We start from the raw sequence: 14,060 nt of genomic DNA on the forward strand, positions 1-14,060 counted from the left end.
TTGATAAGGTTTATAACCTTGGGATCCTTGGTTTTGAAGTGGAGGTGGAATGTACTTCCCTTGAAAACCGCCTTGGGAAGGCTTTAAGCCCTCTCCTTGGTTTTTCCAAGAGAAATTCGGATAATTCCTCCAACTTGGATTATAGTGAGTACCATAAGGATTATTCCCTTGGTTCACAAAAGCTGCATTGACTTGTTCATTAGGTTCATTTTGCACTTGTCCATAAGGACAATGAGAAGTAGAATGAAGAACATTAGAACAAGTCATACATGTTTCATTTGATGCACGATGAGAATGGTTAGGGAAGGAAGATACTTGGTTCGCCGAGTTTTGGTTAATCAAAAATTGATCAAACCTTTGAGATAAAGACTTCATTTCGACGGCTATTTCATTTGAATGGTCAACTTGATGTAAGTCAACACTCTTCTTACCTTGTGAATTTCTACCATTCTTGAATGATAGTGTTATATGTAAAGAATTTTCACTCATGCTCTTATAGAGATGCCACACATCATCCTCATGCCTATCAATGTATGAGCCACCCAAGGAAGCATCAACCATACCCTTATAGTTGTTCGATAAGCTCTCAAAGAAGTATTGAACTAATTACCATTTGGGCATGTCATGGTATGGACACTTCCTAAATAATTCATTGAAGCGTTCCCATGCCTCATGAGACGTTTCTCCATCCCCATGTGAAAATTCTCGAATTGAGGTTCTCATGGCATTGGTCTTAGAAACCGGATAGTACTTCTTCAAGAACTCTTGTTGCATTTTTGCCCAAGAAGTGATTGAAAAAGGCCTAAGATTGTTAAACCAATACTTTGCCTTGTCTTTTAAGGTGAATGGAAAAAGTTTGAGTCTTAAAACCTCTTCCGGCATGTCCGTATATTTTACGGTAGAACATACTTCAAGAAACTCATCCAAATGCTTATAAGGTTCTTCACTTGGAAGTTTATGATAGTTAGGAAGCATTTGAATGGTTTGTGGCTTAATTTCATAATGATGTGCTCTAAATAGAGGCAATTGGATGCATGTAGGTGCATTATACTCATTAGGCACATAATGGACTCTTAAAGCAAGAGGTGGATTAGCTATTTGAGGTACAACATGAACACCTTGGTTTTGAATTCCTTGATTGTTGATGGGAGATTGTGGAGCATACATTGGCCTTGACATTCCATATGGAACTTGGCCTTGTTCTTGTGATGATTGGTGAATGAATGGCCTAGGCATGCCTAATGGTACTTGTATGTTCTCATTGTGCACATTGGGATAAAGGATACCTTGTTGGTCTATGTGACCAAGGTCCTCAACATGATTATCATTATGGTCATCCATTGATAGATTGGTTCTATTTGAACTTCCTCTTTCCCTAGGATTTCTAATGATAGATTCAAAATGCAAATCAAGAGGGACAAGAGTTGGTCTCAATGAACGATGTCCATGCATGCACAATGCAAAATACAACAAACACAAAGAATGACAAATACTATGCCTTCACGACAATGCAATTAGACTTCTTCCACACACACTTAATTCATACTCCCATACTTTAACAACAATGATGCAAGACAATTAAAAATAAGCCCCCACGCGGGCCGACGATTTAACTAAGGGATTGAGTAAAGAAAGTCTTACAAAGGTCCTTTAACACTTCAACTCCAAATTTATAGCTTAGCTTAGCAATTTTTTTAGAACTTTAGCTTTTTACTTTCTTGCTTGCTTAAATGCTTGATAACTCCTTTGCTTGCTTCCTCTACAATAATGCACTTAGTCAAGTAAGAACAACACAATAAGTACCAAAAAGAAAAATAGAAGCAAAGTAAAGACACGATCAAAAGAGTACTAATCCTAATCAATTCCACAAATCCGACGTTACCTAATCTAATCAATCAATCCCCGGCAACTGCGTCAAAAACTGATGGGTCGTCGTCCTACCATAAGCTTAAGAGTGTGAATTTTAAGGCGAGGGCCAAGAGTTTTATATTTATAGAAGCCACTACTACCTTTCACTATAAATATAGCTAAGGCGAGTAGGGATCGTCCCAAAGGATTTGTGAGGATCGAGCAATGTCGTGGAATCATTATTAGGGCTAGTAGGTCGAGTGATCAAACAATTAGTTGGTTGGTTGATTAAAGAACAACTAATTTAAACTAAGTGATAGCAAAAGAATGCAATTAAGAGTAAGTAAGAGAGAGAGATCTTGGGGTTTAGAGATCACCACTAAGCAATGCATTTCTATATCATTGACAAGTGATTAATGAGGGCAAATGGTGTGTTGCAATATTCGTGTGTGTGTGTTTGGTTGATTCAACAAGCAATGATGACTAGTTAAGCATGTATTGTCTAAACATCATGTGAAAGGCACAATATATCTAAGCAATGAAGCATATATTGTCTAAACAACATGTGAAAGGCACAATAAATCAAAACAAGTCATTAATCCTTTCATTAAGCTCGCAATCTAAATACAACACAAGGTTAGAGACATATACTACTTGCATTCAAAAGCTTGGATCATCAAACAACAAGCATGGATTGTCCTCCCATTTAACACTACACTACAACAACACTATATCTACACTACTAGCATGAAAATAAACTAGGGGAGAGGCACAATCCATCAAGGAATAAGTATGAACCATCAAGAGAAACACAAGAGCATTCCTTTAAGCATTATGTTTTGACAATCTCCAAATCTATAGCATCAATACACATAGACATGCATCAATAACACAAATCCTAGAGATAAGCACATGAACATTTATTCTAGCATACATAGACACATGGATAGAATGAAATGATCAATTGGAAGCATTAAACCACATAAATCATTGAATAAACAAGATCTATATATATCAAAGTGTCAAAACATCAATTACAACATTAATCCCTCAATAATACACAAGATTAAGATATAGAAAGCATGATTGGGGCTAACTCTAGCCCCAAGAAGATGTCTAGCCACTCATGGTGATGTTGCTCCAACCCTCAAGGGCTAACTCCATGGAAGAGGCTTGCTCCTTGGTTGATGAAAAACTCCAATGGTGTCTCTAGCTTCCTCCTCCTCTCAACTTCCTCCCAAGAAATTAAACCCTATAATAGTCTATGAGCTCAAAAAGTGTATCATATTCCTTTTATAGGTAGGTCAAGTGGCACACAAAATGAGCTAGGGTAGTGTAAAGAATATTTTCTAATGACTGGATAGAGGACAGATTGCACAAGCTGGAATTGTATCTTTTTCGCATTGGAGGAAGTTCGATCGATCGAACCTTGGACTTGGATTGATCGAACTGGCTGAGATCTATCGAACTTAAGCTGGATCGATCCAACTAGTTGAGCTTTTTGGGAAAAGACAAATCCGAGATATTTTGGAGAGATATTTATGGGAAAAGGACAAAAGTGGTTAGTGGGTGGTACAGCTGTAAATAGGATTAATCATTTGAATAAGGACAAAAGTGTTCGATCGATCGAAGGATGGTGTTGGATTGATCGAACTTTTGGACTTTATTCTTTTGGGCCAAGGCTTGGATCTATCTTAAAGTGCTAAGATCGATCATTGTTCGATCGATCGAACCTTGGACTTGGATCGATCGAACTTTGCTGCTTGTCACCTTTGGCTTCATTTGTTTCCTTCTTTCTCCACTTTACTCTTTTCTTTGTTTAATCCCAGAATTGCTTCAATTAAGCTCTTATTTGGCTGAGTTAGCTTATTTTCGGGATAAGTGCCTGAAAATGGAAATAATATGAAATCAATCTAAAACGGTAAAGTAAGATGGATAAAGGTACTAGAATGCCTAAATTTAAGGGGTTTAAATACGCACTTTTCAGCGCTCATCAGGTAATTACCATCAATTAGACAAATTAATAACAATTGCTAGAAATTAACCCACAAAGGAATAAGAAAATATGAGTTAGAGACCCATACCTCAATTATATGCAAAACCCTAATTTCTTCACCTCAAACCCTAGAATTTTGAATCTCCTATAGTGCATCAATCAAGGAATTGCTCCTATTAATGTGTTGATCTCGTCGTGGGCTTCGAATAGCCGCAAACGGAACTTCAAAATACCAAGAATTGAGGAATTAATCAAGAGTGGAAGCTCGTGGGAAAAAGAAAAGAAAAAAGGAAAACAGAGAAGCAGAGAGGCTGTTAGAGAAAAGAGATAGCAGAGAACAAGAAGGAAAAAAAAAAAACGTGGTCTTATGACCACTTTAAAACATTAGTGGGTCCCACCCATTTTTATTTTCTTTTCTCTTTTTCTTTTGCCTTTAAATTCACACCACACACACACAATTACATATATGTATATATATATATATATATAACACAGACATTACAATATCCTTGCCTGATCTATAAATTTCTTTCTGTTGATTTGGTAAACCGAATCTAGGGTTTAAGGTAAAATACCGAATCTAGGGTTTAAGGTAAAATACCGAATCTAATTTAAACGTATGCATGTGTTTCTTTGTGGGTCAGTTCAATTTGGACGCTTAATTGGTAATTGATAGTGCGCTTGAACTTTGAATGTCCTAGAATTTTTTTTTTTTTTTTTGGGGGGGGGGGGGGGGGGGGTAATGAGCATGGTGAAATTTCTCACCTCTCAATGTTTCTGTAGCTATATAATTACCCATATGTTTTTATCCTTTTATCTGTTCCATTCGGTTAAGTGATGCTTTATACATATAATTACATCTTAATTAGGAGGAATGAACCATTGATTTGACATTGATTTATTTTTTTCCATGCTACTCATCTATTGAAAATTTATCATTTGTTGATAAAGGTAGAGTCCCGACAAAGAAGGACAGAAAATTAGTGTTTGTGAATCATGATTCATATTCAATAACAAATACAAACCCAACCTAAAACCAAGCCCAATGGTCAATCAATTATACACTATATGCGACCAATAATTACACTCAGGACAAATTTAAAACAATCAATGATTTAGAAGAAAATAAATAAATAAACAAACAAAAATCCCTGTTAAGCAATTGTACAAGTGAAAAAGATAGTCAGCCCAACTAACCCTGATCAGTTTTAGAGGCTTACTTAGAAACCAATAGAAGCAAAACAACAAATGAAATAGCTAAGGCTCATAATAAGACCAATTAAGGTCCAAGTTTAAATAATTATTTTGAGACTCAACTGAAGAAACTTCTTCTTACAATTCAATTATGCTTTCACTTTGAAAATGTTAAAAGATTTAGATTTGTGGAATTAAAGAGTTTTGTTTATATTAATGTGTTTTTTTTCTCTAATTATGTTTATTTGTGGGTCAGTTCAATTTGGGAGCTTAATTGATAATTGAATGTGTTTGAACTTTGAATATCCTAGATTTTTTTGTTTTTTGGGTAATGAGCATGGTGAAATTTCTTTCATCCTTGGTAAATATGTCAGCAATTTGGTCAAATGAGCACATAGACAGAATATAAACAAAACCACAACAAATCTAATAATAGCAAAGAATTCCTTGTCCCAAAATAACTGTCCCTTTTTAGTGATTCCAAGCTTTCAAAGGGCACGCATCTTTTTTTTCTAAAATTCCAAAAGTAATCTTTAAACCATAAGGAATTTTCAATTCTAAGGAAAATTTTGTAAAGTCATTTATTATTTTGAAAGTAGACATTATTTTGGGATATTCCAGAAATGAAAGAGAGACAACTAGTTTGGGACAGTGTGTGGAATACCTCTATATGATTTGTATGTGCATGAATATTGTAGCAGCCAATTAAATGCCCCCCATATTGTCAATATACAACAAATGGGTGCTAGGACTATGCAACCAATAATCACACAATAATTAGGAGATTCACAAGGGATATAGGAGAGAGCTTTGTACATAGCCTTTGTAATACCCCCTAATTTCGGAACACGGGTTGATCAAGTCTGTGCACAAAATCAAGGGATATCAAAACAATTAAAGTATTTTAAACAAGTACAAAGTACAATAATAATAATAATAATAATAATAATAATAAAATAAAAAACTCGTTGAAGAAAAATCTATTAAATAATAAATTCATTAATAATTCTCCAATTGATACAACTCGAGAATCCCGTAATTCAAAGACCCCTAAAAACATTATCCAATAAATAACTGTTGTCTAAAACTTCGGTTTAACTATACCATATACTATAGCATTATTTATTTAAATATTATCCAAAAATATAATGTATATATATAATTATTATAATAATCTATATATATAATTTCTTATAATATATAGTATAATATAATAAAATAAAAATAAGAAAATAAAAGAACCTGATTAAAAGTCGAGGCTAGAATTTGATTCTATGTTCTTAAGACAGATTCGCCCCGCTATGGTACTAACGGACTCAGTGGCGTCTATCTCTCAGGATACAACGACTTGTCTTCCTTTGGTAGTAGCACTGCAAACAAAAGGAATAGGCGAACCGGCTCGGTGTAGTACTTTCTGACTCGAACTCGGACTCGGAGTGACTAACTAAGGCTAAAACCTAAATACTAAGGCTTGAACCCACATACTAAGGCTCGAACCCACAAGAAGAGAGAAGGAAGAAGAGAATTCAGAAATGAGAAGAAGTATTCTGAATTGGTATGATTTACAAATGATCCAAAGGGGGGTATTTATAGGTAGCAAAGTGCCTTTCCGGGTGGGTGCAACCATAGGTTATGAAGGTTCGGAAAAATGTGCAACCCTTTGTAAAAAACTAAAAAAGTGGTTTTTTTAATTTAAATTTAAAAAACCAACCACCCAAAAACCAACCATTTGTGAAACCCATTTAAATAAGGCCATCCCAAAAACAAGCCCAATCCAAAATTCCATTTAGTAAAAAGAATAACTGGACTTTACAATTAGACCCAAACCCAAGCCCAAGCTTGACTTATTTAAACTTCAATTGGTTTCAACATTTTTTCCATTTAGGCTTATCAAACACCTCACTTTGGATCTAATTTCTCATTCACCCGGAAACGAATTTAAGAAAGTAAATATACCACATTCATCTCTTTGCGGAGAGGAACACGCTTGTCTATAGATCCACAAAAAATTCTTAGCGGAATTTATTCCAATTCTCATCCAAAGTTTATATTTTTAATGCCCCTATTTCCAATAATCCCCCACATGAATGAAAATTTGCGCATATTACAAATGAAGAAGATATAGACTACTAGAGAGAGTACTATTAGAAAGTAACTGCATTGGGATAGGTAGCTTTTGGCCTTGAACCTTCCCTAGTGTATTACTATCGGATTTACTGGCTAACCAATGAACATGATGTCTTGAACTGTTCAGTCGTTGATGTAAACCAAGACAATAGCAAACACACAATTCCTTCCCGCACAAAGTTGGTTCTCACGGTTGTGTTCATATGGCCCTGAACAACTCCTAGTATTTCATGAGTGCTCTAGAAAGCTTAGCCTTAGAAGTTCTCATAGAAGCGGCCCCACTTCACACTTATATAGGCGACTTCTTATTAAGAGTATCCTACTATTCTCCATTTGAATTTTCAAAGTATAAGAGTCATTAAAAGTATAGCGTATCCTACTCATCGCTCTAGGTAGCCCTGTCTCATCATAGAAATGGGTAGAAGATTAAATCTTCCCAGTGCTTCTTGTGATACCCCTCGGATCCAAGACACGGGTTGATCAGGCCCAAGCCCAAACCCGAGGGAATATCAAACAATTAATATAGTAATGAACACGAAATACAAAATGAAATAAGAAATAAATAAAAGCTGAATGAATTCTAAAAATAAAATCCTTTAAAATTAAATACTTAAAAATCCAAAACCTCCAATAGAAAACAACTCGGGAATCCATCCATTGGACCCCTAATACCAAAATCCAAACTGAAATATAAATAGCTAAAAGACATCCAAAGTTAAACCATGGAGAGAAATCCTACATCGTCGGAAGAGTTAGTAGAAATCTTTGCTCAACACGATCAGGTCTAAGTCTGGAACTGACAAGTACCTGAAAAATAGAAGCGGGTCAGGTCCACGAACAAGTTCTATCCTACTGCAATCTAAGCATAGACTCGATACTAATATACATTTTAACCAACTCAACAATATTTATATAATCCGTATATATATTTACATGTCCACACTATAGGACTCTCACTGGACTATGCAGGGGGTTTTAACCTGAATAGAAGGCAACATGCAAAACGCACTTAAGTGGGCATGAGTGCCTAAGCCTAACAAGGTATACCTCAACCTAGCATAACCAGCTACGTATCCTACTGCATATACGCTCCTTAACCGACGACTCTGAGACTCAAGCTCATATCGCAGTACCATAAAAATATATTTAAAGTTCGATCCTATCCATCCATAAGAAATCCAGTTAGCTGTTCAACTTGTTCTGCCACACAGGCTTACATATAAGGAAGATTCTATTTTATAATCTGTACCTTTATTCCAAAATAGGTAGGATTTAGCCATTTGAGCTAATCCATCCCCAGTATGCCACCATCTCATACCGGTTAATACAGTCCAATCCATCCAGCAGTTGATACCATAATTAATAAAATGTAACTATCAACTAATGCATAAATCCCACAATTGATAACAAAAATATTAAATAAAAGCATCAATTGTTCTATGAGTCCAATAATTGTTACTACAGGTCATATCTGTAAACCAAATTAATTCTGAGTAAACACAATCGAATATATATAATTTCATATGCTTAGTTTTATAACACTGGAACATAAATAACTATGAAACCACTAATGAGAATTGCTATATTAAGATTAAGCAATTTCAAATCCTTTCCTCCCAGAAACAGTAAACTAATTTATTAAAATTACCTACTGTTGAAGTATAATCATCAAGACAAATAATAGAAGCCTGTAATTTCGCATGCTTATTTGAGATTACTGAATCATATTAACTGTAATCCATCACTGAGAATTGTTATACTAAAATTAAGCAATTTAAACTCCTTTACATCCATGAACCATAGTCTAGCTTATTTAAAAATTGTCTACGGTTTAGGCAAAAACACCATTTGGCTTAATTTCTCATTAACCTATTCTCTGAAACTTTAATAGGGCTTAGAACCTCTCTGACTACCCCCAACACAGCTTGTAACTAAACCTGTTACCTTTAAGAATTAAGCCCCAAAGCAACAGAATCGCTGGAACACAAAAGAAAATTAAAAAGAAAACGAAAAAATTAAAAAAAATAAAAAATGGATGGAGCAGGCTCCAAAAACAAGTGGAGCCGCCTCCACCCTCTTGGAGCCGCCTCCATTGAAGGGTGAAGTCGCCTCCACTCTTCCCAGCCTCCGTCTTCTCCGACGCCAGCTTTTTTCTGACTTTCTGATCATCTGTCCTCCATTCCCAAAGCTCCTAGGTGTCTAATACTAGGTCCATTGTGTTCCAGAATCATTTAAACCCTTTGGTTAATAATCGTCAACAATTAAAACCCAAACTGTGCAATAAGGATGCAAAGCGAGCAATTTATAGTTCCTCCATGTTTACTGTTTAAGTAAATCAACCATGAAAGTCAAACCTATTTTAATGTTTCATCAACGTGTCCAGACTAAACTAAAATCCTTATACATCAATTTACATGAATTAGATTATGAGTTACATAAGATAGAATATAAAACAAACAGTACACAATATAAGAATACTTTCAGTTTTAAAAATATCAAAGACATGCAATTCAGTTTAATCGTTAATCTTTGTTTATTCCTAGAGTTGTATTAGACATGCAAAGAACACGAGCCAAAGGAAAAGAGCTAGGATTAGAACTTGCCTTTAACCTTCACCGTCGTCTTCCTAAATTCTTCGGCGAAAACCGACTACCGTAATCCTCCTCTGTTCTCTCTCTGCCTCCACAGTCGGGAATAGAGTTCTAAAACCCTAGACAGAACCTTAATACATATATTTATAGGCATTAATGAAAACCCTAATCCTAATCCCGCGCTAATCAAAAGTCGGCTAATTCAATCTATATCTAAGGCGACTAAAAACGTGACTACGAATAACAAACCCTAATTAAACAAAGGAAAACAAATTTCCAGATAAAGAAAAATAAAAACCAATGCAATTAAACAATTAATAAATACATAATTCAATTTAATAAAATAATTAATCAAGTAAATAATTTAAATACACAATTAAATAGTTAACTCAAATAAATAAAACAATTAAATAATAAGCAAATAAGCAATTACACAAATAAAAATGCAACTAAACAATTAAAAACAATTTAACCAATAAATTAATTACTAGGACTATCTTTTGGAAATTAGGGGTATTACACTTCTGGTGAGCCATTCAGAATTTATGTTGTCCATTTGAACCTAGATCTTGGGATCTCCAGTCAACTAAGTTGGGTTTCCATTAAAATGACTCGTTAGCTTTCGGCTTTAATCTCATTCCCCTTGATGAATTATACACTTGTTCTCTTGTTAAACCTTTTGTAAATAGATCCGCTAAATTATCTTTTGACCTTATATAATCTATTGAGATTATCCCACTTGAGAGCAATTATCTAACGGTATTATGTCGTCGACGTATATGTCAAGACGTACTGTTATACATATTACTTTGTGCCCTTCCAATTGCTAATTGACTATCGCAATGTATATATATAGTGGGCACAGGTTTAGGCCAATTTGGAATATCTTCTAAAAAATTACAAAGCCACTCAGCTTTTTCACCAGTTTTATCCAAAGTAATAAATTCAGATTCCATAGTGGATCTGGCAATGCAAGTTTGTTTTAAAGATTTCTAAGATATGGCACCTCCTCCAATAGTAAAGACATAGCCACTTGTGGATTTAGAATCATTCGTATCTGATATCCAATTAGCATCACTATATCCTTCAAGTACTGCTGGATATCTAGAATAATGCAATCCATAACTTTTTGGTATATCTTAAATACTTTAGAACCCTGTTTATTGCAGTCCAATGGTTCTTTCCTGAATTCTTGTATATCTACTCAATTTATTAACTGAGTGTGCTATGTCTGGTCGTGTGCAATTCATCAAATACATCAAGCTTCCTATAATGCGAGAATACTCAAGTTGTGATATGCTAGGACCAGTATTTTTCAATAAATGAAGATTTACATCAACAGGAGTCTTTACAAGACTACTATCTTCCTTATTAAACTTTTCTAATATTTTCTCAATATAGTGAGATTGAGATAATACTAGACGATCTAATGTTTTAGAAATCTTTATTCCTAGTATGACATCAGCTATGCCTAAATCTTTCATATCGAAATTTTTTATCAACATCTTTTTAGTAGTTTTGATTATAACATCATTACTACCCATTATTAGCATATCATTCACATATAGGCACACAATGATATATCCATTTTGAATGTTTTTCACATAAACACATTTATCACACTCATTAATTCTAAAACCATTTGACAACATCACTTTGTCAAATTTTTCATGCCATTGTTTAGGTGCTTGTTTCAATTCATATAAGGATTTTACAAGCTTGCACACCTTCTTTTCTATTCCTGGAACTATAAAACCTTCAGGTTGTTCCATATAGATTTCCTCCTCTAATTCACCATTCAAGAAGGCAGTCTTAACATCCATTTGATGTATTTCTAAATTTTGCAATGCTACAATAACTAGTAACTATCTAATGGATGTTATTCTTGTGACTTGGGAATATGTATCAAAATAATCAAAGCCTTCCTTTTGCTTGTATCCTTAGCAACAAGTCGGGCTTTATATTTATCAATTAAACTATTAGGCTTCATATTTGTGACGGCCCTGGTTTTTCAAGCCAGTGCGTCCTGTGATGAACCGCAGTTTGACCCGATAACGGATCCGAAATGCCGAAGCGAAAACAGAAAACAAGACTCTAAGAAGTCAAAGTGACCTTCCATGAGGTTGTGGAACTCAATAAGAACAGATATGGAAGCAAAAGACCAAAAAAATGACAAATAAGCCCCTAGGGGAAAAATAGTCATTTCTGAAAACTGTGGACTCGGGTGCCACCGAGCACACCGCTGGAAGGATAATAAAAAACTAATCAAGATGGACTCAAAAATCACTTGATTCGGAGTCGGATGAAGAAGATATAAAACTTTAAAGTTTCATAAAATCAAACTTTTGAGTTTGAAATCAATGCGGTAATAATACTTTACAAGGGGTAACACCCCCTACCTCAATTTGAGATGAAAACCTCAAATCCCCACCGAAAAAAAAGTGTTCCGAATCCGCCGAAACTCCTAAGTTTTGTCAGGGACAACATAATCTACATGAATACCCAAGAACTCCCATGAAAATCACAACTTGACCTCAAGCCCAAACTTAAGAAATGGTCAGAAATGAATTCTAATAAGGGGGAATGGTAGAGCACGTCGAGGGGAACAATAAATGTAAGGGCCGAAGAATTTCTACTAAGGAAATCAAGTGGAGGAGAAGGAGAAAGGGTGGCAGCCAAGGAGCTCGCATGGCTGCCGGCCAAGAGAGTGGAAAAGATGAAGAAAATCTGAATTTTCTTCTTTAAGTCCCCTATTTACATGAAGTCTCAAAAAGTGCCCTGAAAGGGCCTCGCCGGGTCCGGAAAAATGAATTTTGAGCAAACGCGCTCAAACGGAAAAACTCCGTTAATGAAAAAGATTCAAAATGAGAAAATATGAATAACGGAAGAAATGGTGTTGAAAATTGAGTCCCGAGCAGAGAGATATGCCCCGAACAAGTTCGGTAGCAACCGGGTCCAAAAACTCTAAAAATGGAGAAAAACGACCAGAAAGAAATTCCAAGAGTCAATGACTCGACGAAATGTGAAAATAAATCCCATACGATGATCCAGGCTCCAGACGAGACATTTTGTAATAACTTTTGTTAATTGCACAATGGCCCATACAAAAAGGATTAACTGCGAAACTGCCCCAAAATGAAAATATCTTCCAAAAGATATTTTCTTAAATGCCCCTGAAATAAAATATCTTCAAAAGATATTTACAAAAAACACCCCAAGAAAAGAAAAATATTCTGAAGAATTGTGCATCCATGCCCCTATGGACACCAGGAGCAACCAGAGTACTTTCTTGCAAAAGTAAAGATACGTATTTCGAGGAAACTACTCAAGATGAAGGCACGTGAAGTCAAAAACTAACTCCGAGCATGAAAAGTGAGGTTTTGCCAGACAAGTGACAGACGGGGAAAAGACAAAATAGGGAAAAAGACGAAACCGGGAAAAAGACGAAAGGCACATAGTGTCAAAAAACGAAAAATACGAAAATGACTCGATCCTCAAAGGAAGTTGTCAATCCATAGAAAAGAGTCTCGGAAACCAATTCCGAGCACTCGAGATGACATTAAGCGACAAGAAATAGAGCTCAGAAAGAAAATTTAAACAGAAAAAATTTATCCGCAAAAATTTCGGGAAAAAGGAAAGGAAAGCAAATGACCGGGTCGTTACAATCTTGCTCTTGAAAATCCACTTATACCCTAAAGGTTTAGTACCAGGAGGAAGATCCACCAGCTCCCAAATATGATTTTGCATGATGGATTCAATTTCACTATTTATGACTTCTTTCTATAAAGGAGCTTCAGGAGAAAACATAGCTTCCTTATAGCTTTGTGGCTCATTCTCCAGTATATATGTCAGAAAATCAGGACCAAATGACTTAGACGTTCTAGCTCTTTTTGCTACATCTAGGTTCTTCCTTATTTTCATCATCTATAGACTCTTGGTCTATATTTTCTTGTATATTGCTATTAGCAATACCATGATTTCTTTTAAGAGGATTTTCACAAGGAAATATATTATCAAAGAAACAAGCATTCCTTGACTCAATAATTATATTGACATGGATGTTAGGAATGTCTGATTTATGCACAAAGAAACGATATGCACTACTATTCTGTACATAGCCTATGAACATACCATCAAAGGTTTTTGGTCCTATCTTAACTTTCTTAGGAATAGGAACCGCAACTTTAGCTAAACACCTCCACACTTTTAAAAATTTATAGGAAGGTTTTTGACCTTTCCATAATTCATAAGGTGTCACATTTGTTTTCTTTTGAGGTATTTTGTTGAGAACATAATTAACAGAG

The 14,060-nt window shown here is 35.1% G+C and overlaps 1 pseudogene; it reads left to right on the forward strand.

Annotated features, from left to right (window-relative positions):
- Positions 1 to 619: 619 nt before the first annotated feature.
- On the forward strand, positions 620 to 718 carry LOC132283837 (small nucleolar RNA R71; annotated as a pseudogene).
- The last annotated feature ends 13,342 nt before the right edge of the window (positions 719 to 14,060 follow it).

This window comes from Cornus florida, unplaced genomic scaffold (genome assembly GCF_030987335.1).
Source record: "Cornus florida cultivar Cherokee Brave unplaced genomic scaffold, ASM3098733v1 CherokeeBrave_3.0.0_Hap2_Chr01, whole genome shotgun sequence".
NCBI lineage: Eukaryota > Viridiplantae > Streptophyta > Magnoliopsida > Cornales > Cornaceae > Cornus > Cornus florida.